Raw genomic sequence first — 23,277 nt, 5'->3', positions numbered from 1 at the left:
TCAGAGACGGTTAGGGCAGGTAGCCATCGTGTTAGTCTTACACTGCTATATCAGAGACGGTTAGGGCAGGTAGCCATCGTGTTAGTCTTACACTGCTATATCAGAGACGGTTAGGGCAGGTAGCCATCGTGTTAGTCTTACACTGCTATATCAGAGACGGTTAGGGCAGGTAGCCATCGTGTTAGTCTTACACTGCTATATCAGAGACGGTTAGGGCAGGTAGCCATCGTGTTAGTCTTACACTGCTATATTAGAGACGGTTAGGGCAGGTAGCCATCGTGTTAGTCTTACACTGCTATATCAGAGACGGTTAGGGCAGGTAGCCATCGTGTTAGTCTTACACTGCTATATTAGAGACGGTTAGGGCAGGTAGCCATCGTGTTAGTCTTACACTGCTATATCAGAGACGGTTAGGGCAGGTAGCCATCGTGTTAGTCTTACACTGCTATATCAGAGACGGTTAGGGCAGGTAGCCATCGTGTTAGTCTTACACTGCTATATCAGAGACGGTTAGGGCAGGTAGCCATCGTGTTAGTCTTACACTGCTATATCAGAGACGGTTAGGGCAGGTAGCCATCGTGTTAGTCTTACACTGCTATATCAGAGACGGTTAGGGCAGGTAGCCATCGTGTTAGTCTTACACTGCTATATCAGAGACGGTTAGGGCAGGTAGCCATCGTGTTAGTCTTACACTGCTATATCAGAGACGGTTAGGGCAGGTAGCCATCGTGTTAGTCTTACACTGCTATATCAGAGACGGTTAGGGCAGGTAGCCATCGTGTTAGTCTTACACTGCTATATCAGAGACGGTTAGGGCAGGTAGCCATTAGTGTTAGTCTTATCAGAGACGGTTAGGGCAGGTAGCCATACTTACACTGCTATATCAGAGACGGTTAGGGCAGGTAGCCATCGTGTTAGTCTTACACTGCTATATCAGAGACGGTTAGGGCAGGTAGCCATCGTGTTAGTCTTACACTGCTATATCAGAGACGGTTAGGGCAGGTAGCCATCGTGTTAGTCTTACACTGCTATATCAGAGACGGTTAGGGCAGGTAGCCATCGTGTTAGTCTTACACTGCTATATCAGAGACGGTTAGGGCAGGTAGCCATCGTGTTAGTCTTACACTGCTATATCAGAGACGGTTAGGGCAGGTAGCCATCGTGTTAGTCTTACACTGCTATATCAGAGACGGTTAGGGCAGGTAGCCATCGTGTTAGTCTTACACTGCTATATCAGAGACGGTTAGGGCAGGTAGCCATCGTGTTAGTCTTACACTGCTATATCAGAGACGGTTAGGGCAGGTAGCCATCGTGTTAGTCTTACACTGCTATATCAGAGACGGTTAGGGCAGGTAGCCATCGTGTTAGTTTAGTCTTACACTGCTATATCAGAGACGGTTAGGGCAGGTAGCCATCGTGTTAGTCTTACACTGCTATATGAGAGACGGTTAGGGCAGGTAGCCATCGTGTTAGTCTTACACTGCTATATCAGAGACGGTTAGAGAGACGGTTAGGGCAGGTAGCCATCGTGTTAGTCTTACACTGCTATATCAGAGACGGTTAGGGCAGGTAGCCATCGTGTTAGTCTTACACTGCTATATCAGAGACGGTTAGGGCAGGTAGCCATCGTGTTAGTCTTACACTGCTATATTAGAGACGGTTAGGGCAGGTAGCCATCGTGTTAGTCTTACACTGCTATATCAGAGACGGTTAGGGCAGGTAGCCATCGTGTTAGTCTTACACTGCTATATCAGAGACGGTTAGGGCAGGTAGCCATCGTGTTAGTCTTACACTGCTATATCAGAGACGGTTTCGGGCAGGTAGCCATCGTGTTAGTCTTACACTGCTATATCAGAGACGGTTAGGGCAGGTAGCCATCGTGTTAGTCTTACACTGCTATATTAGAGACGGTTAGGGCAGGTAGCCATCGTGTTAGTCTTACACTGCTATATCAGAGACGGTTAGGGCAGGTAGCCATCGTGTTAGTCTTACACTGCTATATTAGAGACGGTTAGGGCAGGTAGCCATCGTGTTAGTCTTACACTGCTATATTAGAGACGGTTAGGGCAGGTAGCCATCGTGTTAGTCTTACACTGCTATATCAGAGACGGTTAGGGCAGGTAGCCATCGTGTTAGTCTTACACTGCTATATCAGTGATGGTTAGGGCAGGTAGCCATCGTGTTAGTCTTACACTGCTATATCAGAGACGGTTAGGGCAGGTAGCCATAGTGTTAGTCTTACACTGCTATATTAGATACGGTTAGGGCAGTTTGCCATCGTGTTAGTCTTACGCTGCTATATCAGAGACGGTTAGGGCAGGTTGCCATCGTGTTAGTCTTACGCTACTATATTAGAGACGGTCAGGGCAGGTTGTCATCGTGTTAGTCTTACACTACTATATTAGAGACGGTTAGGACAGGTAGCCATCGTGTTAGTTTTACACTGCTATATCAGAGACGGTTAGGGCAGGTAGCCATCGTGTTAGTTTTACACTGCTATATTAGAGACGGTTAGTGCAGGTAGCCATTGTGTTAGTCTTACACTGCTATATCAGAGACTGTTAGGGAAGGTAGCCATCGTGTTAGTCTTACACTGCTATATGAGTGATGGTTAGGGCAGGTAGCCATAGTGTTAGCTTACACTGCTGTACCAGAGACGGTTAGGGCAGGTAGCTGTCGTGTTAGTTTTACACTGCTATATCAGAGACGGTTAGGGTAGGTCGCCATCGTGTTAGTTTTACACTGCTATATCAGCGACGGTTAGGGCATGTAGCCATCGTGTTAGTTTTACACTGCTATATCAGAGACGTTTCGGGCAGGTAGCCATCGTGTTAATCTTACACTGCTATATCAAAGACGGTTAGGGCAGGTAGCCATAGTGTTAGTCTTACACTGCTATATTAGATACGGTTAGGGCAGTTTGCCATCGTGTTAGTCTTACGCTGCTATATCAGAGACGGTTAGGGCAGGTAGCCATCGTGTTAGTCTTACGCTACTATATTAGAGACGGTCAGGGCAGGTTGTCATCGTGTTAGTCTTACACTACTATATTAGATACGGTTAGTGCAGTTTGCCATCGTGTTAGTCTTACGCTGCTATATCAGAGACGGTTAGGGTAGGCAGCCATAGTGTTAGTCTTACACTGCTATATCAGCGACGGTTAGGGCAGGTAGCCATCGTGTTAGTTTTACACTGCTATATCAGAGACGGTTAGGGTAGGTAGCCATCGTGTAGATTTGCGTTAAAGTCAGAATAAACAAACAACAGGAAGAAATTGAAATGTTTTTATTGATGTTTGGCCAATAGACGTTGACATCTAACGGAAAGCTGCGGTCAATTAAATAAATTATTCAAATATCGTATATATTAATGAACTTGTTTACTGAAATACCAGAGTCTTGTATGCACGAGATATTTTTAAAAGTTTATATAACCTCTTGGGGAAGTTTTGTTAAAAAATAAATTCTCCCTTGAAAAATACCAACAGAGAAAAAAAATGTTTCATATGTCAAAAATCAGAGATCGTATGTAGGCTGTCGACACCTAAATTCCATCGCCGTATTTAAAATAAAACTGTGAGTTTTACCTACATTTATAATTCTTATGTGTCCGTTAAAGACAAAGCCACACAATGGGCTATAGGTGCTCTGCTCACCACAGGTATCGAAACCCAGTTTCGAGGGTTGTAAATCTGCAGATATGCACAACCGTGACGCTTTACATCGAAAGTCTTTCACATTTTCTGTACGAATTTATATAGAAATTATGACGCTTTAGACTTTGCAATTTATACATAATTATGTCTAGAAATTTCAGTTATTAAAAATTTTATTACATCCGTTTCACACGGATACTAATTGTCAATTATTCTTCAAGGGCAAGAGAGACCAATATATCACTGTACACACAGATATATATACACATACATACATAGATACGTTGGTTTGTTTTGAATTAAGCATAAAGCTAAACAACGGGCTATCTGTGGTATGCCCTCCACGGGTATCAAAACCCTGTTTTTATCTGTGTCAGTCCGCTGTGCCACTTATGGGGCTGGATGACATAAATACGTACCAATATAATATATCTTGTCCACTTTATGAATTCGAAAGTCTTTTCCCATATTTTTCATCAGACCGTAATTTCACACAAACGCTCACATGACACAAGAAGGAGGTCCGGCATGGCCAGGTGGGTTAAGGCGTTTGACTCATAATCTGAGGGTCGCGGGTTCGAACCCACGTCGCACGAAGCATGCTCGCCCTTTCAGCCGTGGGAGCGTTATAATGTGACGGTTATTGTTTAAAGAGTAGCCCCAGAGTTGGCGGTGGGTGGTGATGACTAGCTGCCTTCCCTCTAGTCTTACGCTGCTAAATTATGGACGGCTAGCGCAGATAGCCCTCGTGTAGCTTTGCGCGAAATTCAAAAACAAAACAAACAAAAGACACAAGTAGTATTACTGTTTTGTTTGCAGTTGAAAAGAGAATCGACAATATTTATTTTTGTACAGTTTAAACTAGACGAAAATGTCATAAGATGTAAACGATAAAAACTCTTTTTTTTTTTATCAAAAGCTGATTACATTTCGACTCCTGATGAAGAAATGGCTGCTACAAAAATACAAGCAATGTTCCGTGGATACAAAGCAAGGAAAGAAGTTGAAAAGATGAAAGAGGAAACCTCGCCTCAAGTAAGATGACGACGATAACCCACTTGAAGTAGAAATGTATCTCAATACGCCTGGTATGTCCCTACGACATGTGCAAACTCTCTTTATTAACCTGAAGATGACCTAAGATGGTCGAAACGTTGTTCTCCAGTTTATATTAATAAAAGTTTTAATACCCATACCAGCCATATTGAGATACAAGTAAAATATTGTTCTAATTATATGTTTCTTACTAGCATGGCCGTGTGGTTAGGGCGCTCGACTTCCGACCTGAGGGTCGCGAGTTCGAATCCCAGTCTCACCAAACAATGCTTGTCCCTTTCAGCCGTAGGTGCGTTACAATGTGAAGGTCAATCCCACTATTCGCTTAGTTGGCGGTGGGTGGTGATGACTAGCCGCCTTCCTTCTAGTCTTACACTGGTAAATTAGGGACGGCTAGTGTAGATAGCCCTTGTAGCTTTGCGCGAAATTGAAACACCAAACAAATAGTCTTTTTTTTTTTTTCTTTACAAACTCCTATCCCTGTTTCGGTTTAATTTAATGTAATTTGTTATCCGGCCACCGTGACGCAAAACACGAGTAAAATACAATGTATTAGGGGACTATATTTCACTAATTCTTTAGCCACCAGTTTTTTTAACTACCAAAGTCTTTCAAAGTGTTTACGAATTAATTAATTATCATCACTTCGAAATATTTATTTGTAATTTTCTCCCTTTCTCTTCAAAACAATAAATTTATTTCTCTCTTCTTTCTGCCCTCTAGTGGCACACCAGTGTGTCTGCGGACTTTCAACACTAGAAACCGAATTTTGACATTTGTGGTGGACAGAGCACAGATAGCTCATTGTGTAGTTTTGTGTTTAACTACAAACTCTTTATTTGTGTAGTTTTCTTACTCTGCATTTCGTCTCCATGGTTCGTAGATGAACAAGTTGAGGAGTAGTTGCTCCTATTCATAAAACCATTCTGTGGAAACATCTTCCTTACAGTTCTATGTTACAACTGATCTAGTTATATTTACAAAATGTTAAAGCCTTTGTCTTCACGTGTTTACTGACCTCTTTTTTGTTACTTACAGCATTGGTTTTTTGTTGTTGTTGTTTTTTTAAATTTCATCTTGCAACGTGAAATTAAATTTACCATAACTCTAGTACAGTTAGGTCCTTTGGTCCATTTTATAAGCAACTTTTTAAAGGTATCGTTTGTCCACTTTTCTAACTCTTTAAATATACTGTGACAGATTTTTGGACTTAACCCATACATCTCTATAACAGCTGATTTCACTATATTATACTTTATATGTGCTTTCAGTGTTATTGTATGTTAGTAATGCCTTTCCAGATACTGTGTTATCGTGTGTTAGTTATGCTTTTCCAAACACTGTGCTATTGTGTATTAGTAATGCCTTTCCAGATACTGTGTTATTATGTATTAGTAATGCCTTTCCAGACACTGTTTTATTGTGTATTAGTAATACCTTTCCAGATAGTGTGTTATTGTGTGTTAGTAATGCTTTTCCAGATACTGTGTTATTGTATGTTAGTAATGCCTTTCCAGATACTGTGTTATTGTGTGTTAGTAATGCCTTTCCAGACACTGTGTTATTGTGTATTAGTAATGCCTTTCCAGATACTGTGTTATTGTATGTTAGTAATGCCTTTCCAGATATTGTGTTATTGCGTGTTAGTAATGCCTTTCCAGATACTGTGTTATTGTGTGTTAGTAATGCCTTTCCAGATACTGTGTTATTGTGTGTTAGTAATGCCTTTCCAGATACTGTGTTATTGTGTGTTAGTAATGCCTTTCCAGATGATGTCTTATTGTGTATTAGTAATGCCTTTCAAGATACCGTGTTATTGTGTATTACTTATGTCTTTCCAGATACTGTGTTATTGTATGTTAACAGTGCCTTTCCAGACAAAGCAGGAATTCGTTTTCTCATCATATCTTGTAATTATTCTTCTGCTTTCGCTATTATTTCAAAATACGTAAAATACATCTTTATCGCTTTCGCAAAACTTAACACTTTCATTTCTAAGTTTATCTTAGCAAAGTGTTGTTACGATAACCTTTGCAAACAGTTTCCGAATTTTCAATAAGCTCAACAAAGAAAAATCGTGTACTGTGTTTCCTATTTCAAACTGTTTGTATCTCGTCTTTTTTTTACAATTGCTAATAAATGTTACGCCCAGTCCTCTGCATTCATTTATCAACTGAATTTTGTCAGTGAATTTCAATGACTATACTTTTAGCGTCAATTGTCTGCAATGAACCAAAAATGGATGACCAGTAAGAATTACCTAAACCACCATTGAAACTAAAATAGATAACATGAGAACAAAAGGGAAACTTGCGTTCTTTCCTGACTTCACTGTGTCACTCTGTCCACTTTCCTCCTAGGACCCTTCTGTAGATGTGTTTTAAACTCTTCTTGTGATGTTGGATTTGGATGGATTTTTAAGAGTGGACAAAACTCGCAATGCACTTTCTATCAAGAACTTGCTAATACGAAGTTAAATTTAACAAATTACCGTTTATTACTGCAAATATATTTTAACTACTTTTTGTATGTTATTGGCAGCAATTTACTTTCTACATTCACCTATTTCTCGACTTATTCCTTCGCTCTCACATCTTCTAGTCTCTTCTCTCCCTTCTTCTGTTAAAAACACATGGTTTCAATTACGCCGGATTACAATATATTCTTATCACAGGGGTTCTTATGGCTTTTAAATCCGGCTGGACTTATAAAAGCGGACACGCTTTCCAGTAATTTTCTAACGACTTTTTTTTTTATGAAATGAGTAAAACTTTGTCTCAAGTTCACGTTCCTTACATCTAACTTCGTACCAAGAACAACAACAAGCTGCTGTTTTGAAAGTATGATTTTGATATTTAGAAAAAAGAAAACTATTTGATTTTAAGCAAGAACCTAGAAGAGCCGCAAAATATCTGGTGGAGACTATAGATGAGGACAGTTTTGTGAAAAACTAGAATTTCATTAATTTTGAATGAGAAACAAACTACTTCCTAGCGATCATCATTGGTTCAAAATATGCGCACGTGCAGGTTCTAGTTTTAGATCACGTAACTGTTTGCTCAGACACAAAGTTTATGTCCTTCCTTGATAAATGTCTTTTCCCACTTTTGTTTTATTCATAGAATACGAGCGATCAGAAACGTAGTAATTTTGATCCAAATGATCCAGTCCTGTCTACTGCAGCATCCAAGGTTCAAGCATCGTTCAGAGGCCACAGAGTACGAAAAGAGCTAAGAGCTCAGAAAGAACTAAAGAAAGCAGAAAACAGAACAGAAGAAAGTTTTAAATTAATTTTCACTCATGAAATTTTCCCACTTGTTCCTTTTAGAACACTAAAGTAATCGTCTAACCTTAAACCTGGTTATTAGAAATAATATCTTTGGTTATTTCAGACGATCTACATGCAGCCACTTTTACCGCCAAATCATAAATTACTGCTGACGTCACCTTTCAATTTACAATAAATTAATATTTCATAACTTGCTCAATCCAATACTGTACTCCATTAGTGGCTGTTCATACCCCAAGGTGTTAGAACATTGGACACTGAGGGAAATCATCAGAACAATACAATACGACTAATTATATTCTCAAAGGATGGAGGTTTCCGAAAAAATAAAAACCTTTGTTTTTGCGAGAGGCAGAAAAATTAATAAGAGTTGTGTAGAAATGAAAGTTAAAGTCTTTCACTTTTTAAATAAAAAATAATAATATATCAATTACAAAATAATTATTAAAACATGATGCATATGCTCATATTAAAAGTTTGTTTGAATTTTTGAATTTCACATAAAGCTACACCAGCCGTCCTTAATTTAGTAGTGTAAGACTAGAGGAAAGGCAGCTAGTCATCACCACCCACTGTGAACTGTTGGGCTACTCTTTTACCAACGAATAGTGGGATTGACCATCCAATTATAACGCCCCCACGGTTGAAAGGGCGGGGATGCGAACCCGCGATCCTCAGATTACGAGTCGCACGTCTTAACACGCTTGGCCATGCCGGGCCTACATATTAAAAGAAAGATGCATCTTGATTCACCTCACTGAGCTGTGAAATTACCACCACTACCATGTACCCCTCCCAGTTACCTTTTTGAATTGTTTTAGTTTTGTACAACACCTTTTCTGACATGCGCCATTTAAATTGTTTGTTTATAGCGGAATGCACTGCATGTTCTTGTGGAATGTATGGTGCATTGACACTGGCTGGTGTCACATGTAAGATCCACAAGGAGTACGAAAATTCAAATTGCAACTGTTTGATTCTTGCTCAGTTGCTTGATGTGCTTGTTTGTTTGTTTTTTGAATTTCGCGCAAAGCTACTCGAGGGTTATCTGCGCTAGCCGTCCCTAATTTATCAGTGTAAGACTAGAGGAAAAAGCAGCTAGTCATCACCACCCACCGCCAATTCTTGGGCTACTCTCTTACCAACGAATAGTGGGATTGACCGTCACATTATAATGCCTCCACGGCTGAAAGGGCGAGTATGTTTGGTGCGACGGGGATTCGAACCAGCGACCCTCATAATACGAGTCGAACGCCTTAACCCACTTGGCCACGCCAGGCCTACAGAGAGAAAGAGATACACACATATGTAGATGTGACACAGGAACTTTTCTTTGTAGCAGATCACGAGAAACATTGTAAAATAAGAAACCATGGAAAGTGGTAGTGGGTGCTGACTGTCACTAAGAGCTAAGAACAGTAACAATGTTACAATGCTGGCTTTCTAGAAACTCTTTCATGATGAATGTTCCTGGCTACTTCTTGGTAGAAATTTTCTAGGAGAAACATGATATTCATACAATTGTGCCTGATAGAGCTTACCGGACTCACTGTCATGCACTAAGGGAATGTATTAATAATAAATAATTAATAATATGTAATAAAGCCAAAGAAATGAAAGAGAATGTGTAGATCTATATTTTTTATATATATCTCATCCAATGAATTTTCCATGTTTTTTTAATGGTTAGTAGGAAACCTAGATGGCAGCACTAGCGAGACAAACATGGTAGGTCAGCCTAATTACTATGCTACGACACCAAAGTAATATTGTTGTTACTTAAGTAGTTACCACGATAAAATGATCGCATATGGTTGTATTTTGTAGTTGATGGCAGAAGATATATGATACAGACGAATGACTGTCGTAGGAATGACATTCTGTTTATTTTCATTCGATACTGTGTTAATTTTTGTCATGTCATTCCATTTGGAGTTGTCTAACTTTTCACATTCTATAGTTTCAATACATATTGGTTTTCATGGAGTTCACATGAGGTGCCAAATGTTGGCATGCACCATGTTAATTGGTTATTAACTTCAGATAGACGTACGTGAGTGTAACGAGATGTGCGTGTTTTCCAAATATACATGACCACTTTGTCTATATGTACCTACGTATAAAACTGGAGTGTGTACACGAGCACAATATTTCAAGCGAATAAATATACTTCGAAGTGAAGTATTTAATAAAAAGGGAGTTTATAAGTTTATTAGCTATGTAAGATTAGAGGGAAGGCAGCTAGTCATCACCACCAACCGCCAACTCTTGGGCTACTCTTTTACCAACGAATCCTGGTATTGACCGTGACTTTATAACGCACCCATGACTGAAATGGTGAGCATGTTTGGTGTGACGGGGATTCGAACCCGCGACCTTCGGATTACGAATCGAGTGCCTTAACCACCTAGCCATGCCTTGTTAAGTTCAATGATAAATCTCATATGAAGATTTCTTGGAATAAAACGAATATTTGAAGGGTTTATTTTACAACGCTTTATGTGACTTCATTAGTGAAATATATCGAAACACGTGTTTCTAATTATTCTAGACTTGTAAAATTCTGTACATTTATAAGCATTGTACTTTTAATCATTTATTTTCTTCTTCTAGCTGAGTAACCTTTAACTGACCCGACGCCAACCGTTTGGTACACTCTTCGTATTTTCAATAATATGAAAGACATCTACTGCAGTGTGTATTTCTTAGGACTGGAAACAACAAGAAGTTTCAAAGCAAGAAACACCAACCAATGAAAATATATCAGTGCTCTGGTGTTAAGTACTTGAATTACAGTATTCATACTATTTAAAAACAAAATATTGTCATAAATATTGCGTATTTAAGCTTTATTTCTTTTTAATATATTAACAGTTGCTACAGATTTGAGTTCATAACAATTGTTCAAAACAGACATTAAAGTTGAGAAAATTTGTTTTAGTTTTACTAACCAGTTAACCAAATCAGTGGAGGTTTCAGTCCAGGGTACATTGTTTTTTCTATGGGGAAAATTTGCTATGTCCAAATGCTTCAGTTGGTTGTGGAATAGTTTGTTGCGAATGTTTGGAGCATAGTTCTGTTTCTTTTAATAAATATACACGTTGTGTATTTTCATAAATTTCTATCACAAAATTATCCTTTGTCTTTTAAAACATCGATGAGAAATTTTCATTTAATTTCATAAAATAAAACAAACTCATGTTTTAGGACAAAAGTAACCGAATTTTTGTCAGAAGCTCAAAAGTATGTTCTTATAAGGTTTAAAATTTTGGTAATAGACAACGACAATCAAACAAAAATTATTAAAAATACGACACAAAAATATCGATTTTCTAGCAGGGCTGCATGGTGGTCAAGATATGAAATGTAGAATTTTAAATTCTGGTATACACAAAATATCACAGTATATGTATGTACCTACATATATCTGTAAATAAAGTGTTTCCTTCTAGCCCTGAAGTCTTACAGGGAAAAAGGGAGTTTATTATCCATATGTGCTTATAATGAAGTACAATAATGTATTTTTTACCGTACATGTTTGAAAAATAACTTTTATATATTCGTATCAACATACTCTGTTTTCACCAGTATTTTAAAGTTACAAAATCGGAAAACTACATTTCAAATATGAAACGATAAATATATAAGAAGGTGAACAGTTTGTGAGTGTTTTTCTCTCTATGTATCTAATAAATCGTAAAACTTCAGAGTACTCACGTTTTATGAGCAATTTTTAAATAATTATAACAGGTGCTAGAAATTACAGAATCATATTTTTTAAATCTCTTTTAGCAATAAAATTAGTGTATTTTCGACTTCTTTACTCTAATTTCTAGAATGTAGTTGAAAATATTACGATGAGAGACATCTGACGAGTATGAAGTGAATTTCAGTGGGCTTGAATACAACCATTTTGTGTTTTCATCTGACACACACACATATATATATATATATATTCTGTATTCTAATATGAATTCTAAGCTAACTTATTGATTACATTGTTGGTTAGTTAAATGAAATTATACAAAGAAGGAATTTTACATTTAGTAAATAATTATTAATATCTCTAGGTCAGTTTTAGCGAAGAGCAAATGTGACTGGTTTCGTGCGTTAACTAAAATAAATGGAGCATAATATGAATTGAAAAACGTAAGTAACTCTATTCAATACAATTTCCACTGTCAATTGTTACAAAATTTACCTTGAATTTTGATGAAAATTCTTCCTATTACATCCGACTGGTTAACTATTTGTATTAGTTTGCGAGATCGCCACAGATGGCGCTGAGGACAGCATAAAAAAAAAAGAAAAAAGAAAGAGGGATGGAAATCCCTTGCATTTCCTTTAAAATAAAATCGGAGAATCCACCATAATCAATCCAATCTTATATAGAAAAACTATTTTAGTGTTACATGTCTCTTCTAAGGAGGGCCTGGCATGGCCAAGCGCGTAAGGCGTGCGACTCGTAATCCGAGGGTCGCGGGTTCGCGCCCGCGTCGCGCTAAACATGCTCGCCCTCCCAGCCGTGGGGGCGTATAATGTGACGGTCAATCCCACTATTCGTTGGTAAAAGAGTAGCCCAAGAGTTGGCGGTGGGTGGTGATGACTAGCTGCCTTCCCTCTAATCTTACACTGCTAAATTAGGGACGGCTAGCACAGATAGCCCTCGAGTAGCTTTGTGCGAAATTCTACAAACAAACAAACAAACAAACTCTTCTAAGGCCTTGGGCATTTTAAAATATGTTTAAGCAAATGAAACCAGAAACAAGTAGACATTAAAAAAGTCACAACATAACTACAGGTTTAGATCATAGAAATCAACCACCATGGTACTGCTGCTATTTCGTTTATTCTAATATCTACTGTAAGTTTATCAGAAACTATACCACGATTAAATATGGGAGGGTATATGTGTTTTATAAAGGGTTTGTTTGTTGGTTTTGAAGTTAAACACATAGCTACACAATGGGTTATCTGTGCTCTGCCCATCACTGGTATCGAAACCCGGTTTCTCTCATTGTAAGTCCGCAGGGAGGGGCGTGTTCACAGAGAAAAAACAACAAACTTAATTTTAGAACAAGAAGACAGCGACCTTGCAGTTACTTTATAGTGGTTGAAAATCACGTGTTGGTCATTGAATTAAACGTGTTTGTTTAGATAATAGTACATTAAATAATAATGTTATACAATTACACTAATGTGTAGAATTTTATGTCACGTTTAGTTATTGTGTATAAACAAAGTAATTTACGCTTCACAAACATATTTTTTTAGTTTTAACCTTATTTATTATTTTCCTTTTTTCACTGTGTCTTGTTATAAATTGGAGCCATCTGGCACTGCTCTACAGTATCAGAGCCTCGAGTCTGTTTTATATTTGGCCGAAGAGCCAGAATCGAGCCAGTAATTGGTGTGACGTGCAATGGATCTAAGGTTCTGCATGTAGTGTTCCCGATACCCCCTTCCCTCCCGTCACCTACCCACAAATATACATACACAAATAGCACTCTGACTTTTGTCCGTGAATGATTTTTACGCGAGTGACAATCAAATTTCACTCTTCAGGTTAGTAAGTGCAAAGTACAACAACTGTCAGTGGTTAGTGTTAACTGGCTGCCTCTCCTTAGGCTATCACTTCAAAAATAATAACAATTGTCCTCATGTTTGTTTGTGCAAGAAGTGGCAAGCAATAAAATATAAGGATCACACATCTTGATATTTTTAGTTTGTGTACATATACCTATGCCCCCCTAATGGTACAGCAGTGTTTTTGCTGACTTACAACGTTAGATACCCGTGGTGGACAAAGCACAGATAGCCCATTGTGCAACTTTGTGTTGTACAACAACAACTACTACTACGTATACAGTTTTTAATAACGTGGTAGTAATTATGATATTTTGCTTGATACCCGAATTATTCTACTTACAAGAAACGCTTCCAGTTGTGTATGTTAGGAAGTGTAACTACAGACTAATGTAAACGTCCTACCAGAACAACATTTTTTTTTCAAGCTCTTTCACAAGGTCTTCGTTAAATGGAAGACAGTGAGAGAAATCTACGTAACAAATAACACGAAAGCACTGTATAGCTGAAGCAGAAATCTGTGTGAAATTAGCCTGGAAGTGTATCAGTTCTCAGTAAAATAACTACAAAATCCGTATCAAGTGTACGTTTTGCATGAGACACAGATGTTAAAAAATCTGAATAGTGAATTTTTTGCTTTAGTGTTTTAAGATGCATTACTTATAAACAGAACTGTGATAAGTGGGTTTGTTTCTTTTTGTACTTTTTTGTGGACTAATATTCCTATTATTTTATACCATTAAACTTCCTGTTACTGAAAATTCGAAGGAACGAGAAAAATATTTTATTAAAAAAAACAACAACAGCCATCTACAAACAAAAACAGTTGTCATGACAACCGTTACATCGAAATCGACGGGCTTCCTTACGGCGCTGCCACCTGTCGATGAGCCACGCCATGAGAACGATTTTTGAACATGATTTTATGACTTCAAAACACAGCTGCAGATCTGCGATTATTCTAGCACATATGCGAATTTTTTCTACAAAATATATAAAGTGAAATGCCTTATATTTGCATGAATATTCTGTTCCTTCCTCTGGTGCTTAGATAGTAAATATTTATCAAGTGTTTAGATCTCTAATATGCTTGGTTTGGTTTGGTTTGAATTTCGCTTAAAGCTACATGAGGGCTATCTACGCTAGCCTTATCTAAGTTAGCAGTATAAGACTGGAAGGAAGTCAGCTAGTCGTCACCACCCACCGCTAACTCTTGGGTTACTCTTTTACCAACGAATAATGGGATTGACTGTCACATTGTTATCCTATCATTGCTGAAAGGGCGATCATGTTTGGTGTGACGACTATTCGAAACCGCGACCCTCGGTTTGATTTTTGGTTAGGTTTAAATTTCACGCAAAGCTATACGAGGGCTATCTGCGCTAGCCATCCTTAATTTAGCAGTGTAGGACTAGAGGGAAGGCAGCTAGTCATCACCACCCACCGCCAACTCTTGGGTTACTCTTTTACCAACGAATTATTACCATATCATTGCTGAGAGAGCAAGCATGTTTGGTGAGACGGGAATTCGAACCCGCGATCTTCATATTTCCAGTCGAGCACCCTAACCACCTGGCCCTCCCGAGCCTATAGTTGGTTCAAAATATCTCGCACCATAACAAGCTGAACCTATTTGTGTCTTCATCTATAACAATTTTAAATTCGGATGTATTGTACAACACATTTGCACTGACTTATGGTTTTGCTGTTTTGCTAACTTGATAGCGTATACGTATATATAATAACATTTCATTTCCCGCAGCTTTTAAACACGCTTGCTGAGAGCGCTAAGGATTCTGTAAAAGATAATGTTCCCCTTTTTCATTTACTTATTTTATCCCTAATGACCTCATTAAATGCTCATTGTGGACGGTAACAGTTAACCCGTACTTGTGTCTTTAAGTTCAAAACCAAAGTCTATAAAAAGAAAGATGTATTCTAATTCAGGATTTCTTTATCCCACTTTCAGAGAAAAACCGTGAAACAAAAAGGCCCACGTACATTGTTAAACAGTTTCTAATAATCATTAAAAATACGGAATCGAGCCAGATAATTGTGGGCGACGGAAATAAAAAGTCTATAAAAATTGAAAATGTGCTCTATTTTAGGGGCTTATATCTCGAGCAAAACCTCTAAGACTCTGCTTTGTGTTCTGTATGTTTCCAGTTAACATACCATGAATGGTCACACACTCACGTAGTGGGCCATCTTTATATTAAGTACCTTCACAATGTATATAATTTTATATTTTATTTAAAACAGTCTAATTATAACCCTCACACGACTGCAAGGACGAGGATATTCGACGATGTGTTTCGATCTCGCGATCCGCAGTTTGCAAGTTAAGACTACATCACTTTTTTAATGAGAAACACTGGGTTGAGCGAAACTCGTTTATAAAATACAGATATCTTATAGAACGTTCTTATTATATATTGTGCTCTGGGGGGGTTCATAGCACAATATATAATAGGACGTTCTATAAGATATCCGGCGGGTGTTCAATAGTGCTTCAGCACGCCCTCTACCCAAAACAGATGTTAATTTTTTTTAACCATATTCTGGATAACGTCTAATGACGTCAGCTTATTCAGTTTCTGTGACAATACAGGATAATTTCGAAAACGTTTTGGTCCTTACTTTACGTAGTACATACACTACGACTAAGAACATAATACTATAATAAAACAAACACTTTTGGTCCTTACTTTACGCAGTACATACACTACGACTAAGAACATAATACTATAATAAAACAAACACTTTTGGTCCTTACTTTACGTAGTACATACACTACGACTAAGAACATAATACTATAATAAAACAAACACTTTTGGTCCTTACTTTACGTAGTACATACACTACGACTAAGAACATAATACTATAATAAAACAAACACTTTAGGCTTCTACCCGGTGTTCGGAAAGTCATGTGCAGTTTTGTAATAATATTTTATTCAGTCTATTTCAAGCCAGCAACTGATAGCGGTGTTTAGAAACAAAATAAAAAGGATCCAGACCTGTATTGATGCCAACGGGGGTCACTTTCAACATTGTTTATAATTGTCATTCATATTTACCTCCTGTATTCTATATTGAAACATGTCTGTTAATAAATATATAAGTGTACAGTGACTTTCCGAACACCCTGTATATCAAACAACACACTTCACACTTGTTCACATTCGTAGTACCAGTGTGTTCCTCACTCCCATTGCTGAGGTTCAATCCCTACTCTATAAACATCCGAAAGCTAATGAGCTTAACTGTTACTTTGTTCCTGTTCATATTATACACATTTTGTGTGAAATATAAAAGTATACATTTATAGACATTATTATCTTATTGTAATGAGCGAGATATATATAAACATATATCTGACACATTTAATATTTTTACTTGACTGTCATGACTACAAAACAATAATAATAAAATCAAAAACTTTTTCTGCAGTGACGTCATTTGGGTGTGGAGGTGACAACACCCTCATGTTCAGAAGGGATTCAGATTCTGTGAACAATTTCTTAACGGGCTGGATATAACCTAAAATATACCATAGAATAGGGTCTTTAACTGAAGACCCGGCATGGCCAAGTGTGTTGAGGCGTTCGACTCGTGATCTGAGGGTAACGGGTTCGGATCACCATCGCATTAAACATTCTCGTCCTTTCAGCCGTGGGATGTTATAAATTTACGGTCAATCCCACTATTTATTGGTAAAAGAGTAGCCCAAGAGTTGACGATGGGTGGTGATGACTAGCTGCCTTCCCTCTAGTCTTACACTGCTAAATTATGGATGGCTAGTGCAGATAGCCCTAGTGTAGCCTTTGCGCGAAATCCCAAAACAAACAAACAAACAAACAAATTCTAGCTGAATGAACGAATGGTAGCTTCTCCCCCTACCCTACCAGAGTCTTTTAAGTTACGAGACTCCTGATTAAACACGAAATTTGGTTTTTACATTGAATCATTTTATTGATCTAAAAGTAATATCTCTGTAGTGAGTTGCAAACAATACTGCTCAGGAGTGTTTAAGGTACCCTAAGGGTAACTGAAGTGAGCTTAACAGTAAAAGCTTTATGTTATCACATACGAAAATGAAGAATAAGTTGTCAACAGTCTCAGTCTGATGTTAAATGATTGCGTGTTTTGTGTTCATGTAGAAAGTTACACACTGGTCTTATCTTCGCTGCGCCTACTGCAGGTATTGAACCCCGATTTTAGCGCCATATTCTCATGACCGTACTGCTAATCCACTAGGATGCACGGATATCACTGAACCTGAAAATTATTAGACAATATTTCAGCCGTATTTTGTAGTTTTAGTAACGTATTCCTAGTAGTTATTTCATTAAGTGGTACAAACGCAGGTGCCAGTATCAAAAGAGGTGACCTAAGACATTGTAGTTTTAGTAACGTATTCCTAGTAGTTATTTCTTTAAGTGGTATAAACGCAGGTGCCAGTATCAAAAGAGGGTGACCTAAGACATTGTAGTTTTAGTAACATATTCCTAGTAGTTATTTCATTCATTAAGACATCTCAGTTCGATTGACAAGACTAGAAAAACTGTCGATAAAAAGTAGTTATTTTCAGTATGATAAACACGTGAGAAAAGGTTTCGCATGATTTATGCAAAATTACACTACTAAGTAACATAAATAACACAATGTAACACAAATTTTGTTCCTGGATAGTATGTGTTATTTCTTAATTGCTTATGTTGTAAAAGTACAGAAAATGACCATCATTCCTTTCAAACTTTACTTTTGTGACCTGGATAATGAAATTTAGAAAGTAACCTATTTTATATGTAAAAACGTGCAAATTTGTAAATTTTCATTTACATAAGGTCTGAATAAAACAACATATGAATCTTGATTCACATGTATTTATACTAAAGTTGCACAAAAATATTTATAAGTGAGTAGTTTTTCGAGATTTGCGACTGTAATGTAAATCACTTTCACGTATCAGTCCTCAAATATAGTTTCACATCATGGTTTCGTTATACGCTCCCAGGTCACAAAAGCAAAGTTTGAAGAGAAAAATAGGTCTTTTTCCATTTACTTTAGGCATAAGCAATTGGGAAATAACACTTTCTGTCCAGGAACAAGAAAAAGTAAACATTTTGTAATATAGTGTTATAATAATAAGAGGCTTGCTAGTCATATTACAGAACCAAGTACGACTGTAGTACCCTCTGGTGAGTGAGACCAAAGACAGAATGAACAAACAAAACGAAATGTACATAATCGTGTTTTGTACCATAACTGAATAGAGTAGCTAAAAGACTTAAGGAAAATGCCGTACGAAATTGTCCTCAATTTATTGAATTTATTATTACCGAACAAAAGCTGTTATTTAAATATTAATATATATATATATATATATTTATATATATATATTTTAAAAGTGAATCAAAATATTTTATCTGGTAATTTATTTGTTGAGGAATCTGAGAGTCGCGGGTTCGAATCCCCGTCGCACCAAACATGCTCGCCCTTTCAGCCGTGGGGGCGTTAAAATATGACGGTCAACCCCACTATTAGTTGGTAAAAGAGTAGCCCAAGAGTTGACGGTGGGTGGTGATGACTAGTTGCTTTCCCTCTAGTCTCACACTGCTAAATTAGGGAGGGCTAACACAGATAGCCCTCGTGTGGCTTTGCATAAAATAAAATAAAAATATTGAGAAAACAAAGTTTTTAGTCATCAATATATCTTCCTGTATGAGTTACAGGTAAATAACACCTCGTTGTCTGAGCTGTTAAATTATGTGTTATTACATTTCAACTACTGCAAAGTTCCCTTACAAAGAAATAGTCCGCTGCCTCAATAGCTCGCATTAATAAATAAATCGGTAAACGAGCAGGAAATAAAACAGAATAACTGAAACGTCTCATATCGTTGCAAAAAAACTGCTTACACATCGAAGACTCTTCTCTTTCTAAAAACAGCTATCATTACTTTACACACGAATACATATAATTCTGAGGAAGCGCTCCTTCTGAGCTATGTTATTATGGGTGGCATGTGTGTGCTTCATCGATCGGACGGCTCAGTTCAATACTCCCCGCCAACTTCTCCACTGAAAGACTAGCAGATCACCAACGGGGAGAAATCCAATTAACCCTTCAGGGGAAAAGGTGAAACTGCAGGGTTTTGAAGCCATTCATGAATAGGGCTTCACTTTCAGAATATAACAAGTCATTTAAGTGTGACAGTTGCGCACTCTATTATCACGTCTCGTTTTCATTTTAAAAAAAAATTAATAACTGTGTTTATATTAAGTTCAACATCTATAACGAACAAGTGTACTCTTTATAATAAACGTTTTTACCACTTATTGACTTATTTTAAGGTTGGATGTTTAGCGTTTTTTTTACGTAAGTATCTTCGCTATTTATAATACCTGCCTCGTTTTTTTTTTCAGATATAACAGATTTATTTCATATACTGAATCACGTATTTCACGATTTTTTGTGGTTTTTTTTTTCTGAAAGCTAACATTTAAGGCTACAAGGTTATAATGATATGAAACAACTCGAGTATCACGAGACTTCTCCAAATCAGAAGGGCCTGGAATGACCAGGTGGTTAAGGCACTCGACACGTAATCTGAGGGTTGCGGGTTCGAATCTCTGTACCACCAAACATTCTCTTTCAGCCGTGGGAGCGTTATAACGTAACGGTCAATCACAATATTCGTTGGCACAAGAGTAGCTCAAGAGTTAGCGGTGGGTGGTGATCACTACTTGCCTTCCCTCTAGTCTTACACTGCTAAATTAGAAACGTGTGGCTCAGATAGCCCTCGTGTCGCTTTGTGTGAAATCAAAAACAAACAATCTTACTGGTAAATCGTGACATGTATATTCTATATAATCACAGATATTGAAATATCAAATACGACCTGGTTAAGCAATAGTCTTCATGCGTCTATAATGTAAGTTAATGTATCAAATTTAACAATTACACTGTGTAACAAAATTTTTACTTTTTCTTGTTCCTGGACAGAAAGTGTTATTTCCCAATTGCTTACGCCTAAAGTAAATGGAAAAGACCTATTTTTCTCTTCTAATTTTGCTTTTGTGACCTGGGTAAAGAAATTTTCAAATTTACCCATTTTCTAGAACATTCCAAATAGATCGAGTGCTGAGTAGCTGATAGAGAATTTTCTCGAACTTACAAGAATTTTCAAGAACTTTCTATAATGTTGTAGAATTTAGAAGAATTTTCTAGAATGTTGAAGAACTTACGAGAATTTTCAGGAATTTAGAATTTTCTAAAACTTTCCATAGTAATGTATATACAGGTGCTCACCACTCACCACTTCAGTTTAGTTTTAGCTGCCTAAGTAAACACATAGACCTATCTGATTTTATCAGAGATGACATCAAGAAGCTGTGAGCATTCTCCAGACACATTCTGCTATATATGTGGCCAATTTATCAAAACAAGAACGAAAAAGTACTTTGTGACAACCTCTGTTAAAATGTGTGAAGCCTACAAGACATATTTCATCATGTCTGTCATGGATCAATACAAACCCTGGGTATGTTATTTTACCTGAGAACACTGGAAAAAAAGGTAAGACGGAAAATTTTTGTTTGCTTGAAAAGAAAGATTTTATATTATATACATTTTAGACCTTTTAAAATTTAAATATCTTTTGGTGCACCTCAAAGAGGAATACAACAGCGTCAAGATCTTGCTAGAAGTCTTGAAGTATGATGAGTATTGCTGAGAGGGTATTGGAGACTTCAAAATGGTTGCATTCCTGATGGGTCTCTAAGGAGGCTTTACCAAGTTTCCCTGTTATCTTTGCCTTTGGAACAGCAAGGACACCGCAGCGCACTACAACAGAAAGAACTGGTCACAACGGACCTTGTTCTCTGTGGGGAGGCACAATGTCAAGTGTCAACCACTAGTTGGCCTCCAGAAGGTGTTGTTCCCATCATTGCACATAAAATTGGGTGTTTTGAAACAATTTGTTACAGCTCTTGATAAGGTGTCTCCAGCATTCAAGTACCTTCAAGACTTCTTTCTTAAGCTATCTGAGGCAAAGGCCACAGCTAGTGTCTTCTTTGGACCACAAATAAAGAAGATCCTGGAGTGCACAGAATTCCCCAAAAAGCTCAGTAGGAAGGGAAAAAAGCTTGGAGCAGCTTTGTCGCAGAGGTTCGGGCTTCTTGGGCAATCACAAGGCTGAAAATTATGTGGAATTGGTTGAGGTTATGGAGAAGAAATACGGAAAAATGAGCTGCAGAATGTCCCTGAAAGTCCATATCCTTGACGCTCATCTTGATACATTCAAGGAGAACAGGGGAACATACTCAGAGGAGCAAGGCGAGCGCTTCCACCAAGATATACTGGACTTTGAACGCCGCTACCAAGGAGCGTGAAACGAAAACATGATGGGAGACTATATTTGTTGGCTGATACGTGAAAGTGATTTACATTATAGTCGCAAATATCGAAAAACTACTCACTTCTAAACATTTTTGTATAATTTTAGTACAAAAATATGTAAATCTGATTCATATGTTGTTTTATTCAGACCTTATGTAAATGAAAATGTGCAAATTTACCAGTTTTTACATAGAAAATAGGTTTATTTCTAAATTTCATTATCCAGGTCACTAAAGCAAAGTTTGAAAGAAATGATGGTCATTTTCTGTACTTTTACAACATAAGCAATTAAGAAATAACACATACTATCCAGAAACAAAATTTGTGTTACATGGTGTTATCAATAACATTCCCATAACTTTATATTTTCTTTTATCTACTTCATATTCCAAAACTCTCCAACTTTTGGTCTGCTCTTGTACCATCGAATAGTGGGATTGACCGTAACACCGCTGAAAGGACGAGCATGTTTTGGTGTGATGGAGATTTCAACCCGTGATTCTCGGTTTGGTTTGTTTTGAATTTCGAGCAAAGCTAAGCGAGGGCTATCTGCGCTAGCCGTCCATAATTTAGCAGTGTAAGACTAGAGGGAAAGCAGCTAGTCATCACCACCCACCGCCAACTCTTAAGCTACTCTTTTACCAACGAATAGTGGGATTGACCGTCACATTACAACGTCCTCACGGCTGAAAGAGCAAGCATGTTTTGGTGTGACGGGGATTCGAGCCCGTGACTCTCGGATTACGAGTCGAGTGCCTTAACCACTCCCCCGAGCCAGTTTGCTTTTGATAAGTCTCCAGCTGAGAAAGCGGTAAATATATTGACTTACAGCGCTAAAACCAGAGTTCGATTCCTCTCTGTGGAAACAGCAGATAGTCCGATGTGGCTTTTGATAAATATAATTAACTTAATAGTTGCTGTATTTTCCTACGGAAACAAATAACAACAGAAAGGAAAGATAAACTATTATCCAAACTATTTGTAAAATAATTTTTGTTGAAAAGAAAGCACGTGAGATTTATTTCGTCAAGTAGAATGGTAATTCATATCGGAGCCAAATTTTAAAATTTTCCTTTAAATTGTCTTCTCCCTGACTTTGATTCACTGATTGTCGTTAACTCTAGCTGTATCTGAATCTAGCTTTCTATCATAATTACGGTGTTCATTTTTACCGAGCGGTGAGCACCTACCTGTCGTAATTTGCGAGATTATGAGAATCTCCATTTATTAACGAAAGTTACTGAAAATTGTTCCCTGAGATGTAAAATTAAACCAAGCCTTCCATT

The 23,277-nt window shown here is 37.5% G+C and overlaps 1 long non-coding RNA gene across 1 annotated transcript in view; it reads left to right on the top strand.

Moving 5' to 3' along the window:
• Window positions 1-11,491, top strand: part of LOC143222474 (uncharacterized) — a 75,808-nt gene extending 64,317 nt beyond the window's left edge. The window contains exons 2-3 of the long non-coding RNA XR_013012263.1: window positions 4,575-4,690; window positions 10,614-11,491. This is a non-coding gene — a long non-coding RNA (uncharacterized LOC143222474). The remainder of the gene's footprint in view (window positions 1-4,574; window positions 4,691-10,613) is intronic.
• The last annotated feature ends 11,786 nt before the right edge of the window (window positions 11,492-23,277 follow it).

This window comes from Tachypleus tridentatus, chromosome 1 (genome assembly GCF_004210375.1).
Source record: "Tachypleus tridentatus isolate NWPU-2018 chromosome 1, ASM421037v1, whole genome shotgun sequence".
Taxonomy (NCBI): Eukaryota; Metazoa; Arthropoda; class Merostomata; order Xiphosura; family Limulidae; genus Tachypleus; species Tachypleus tridentatus.
Note: the sequence above shows the minus strand (reverse complement) of the source record. Positions and strands in the feature narration are given on the sequence as shown.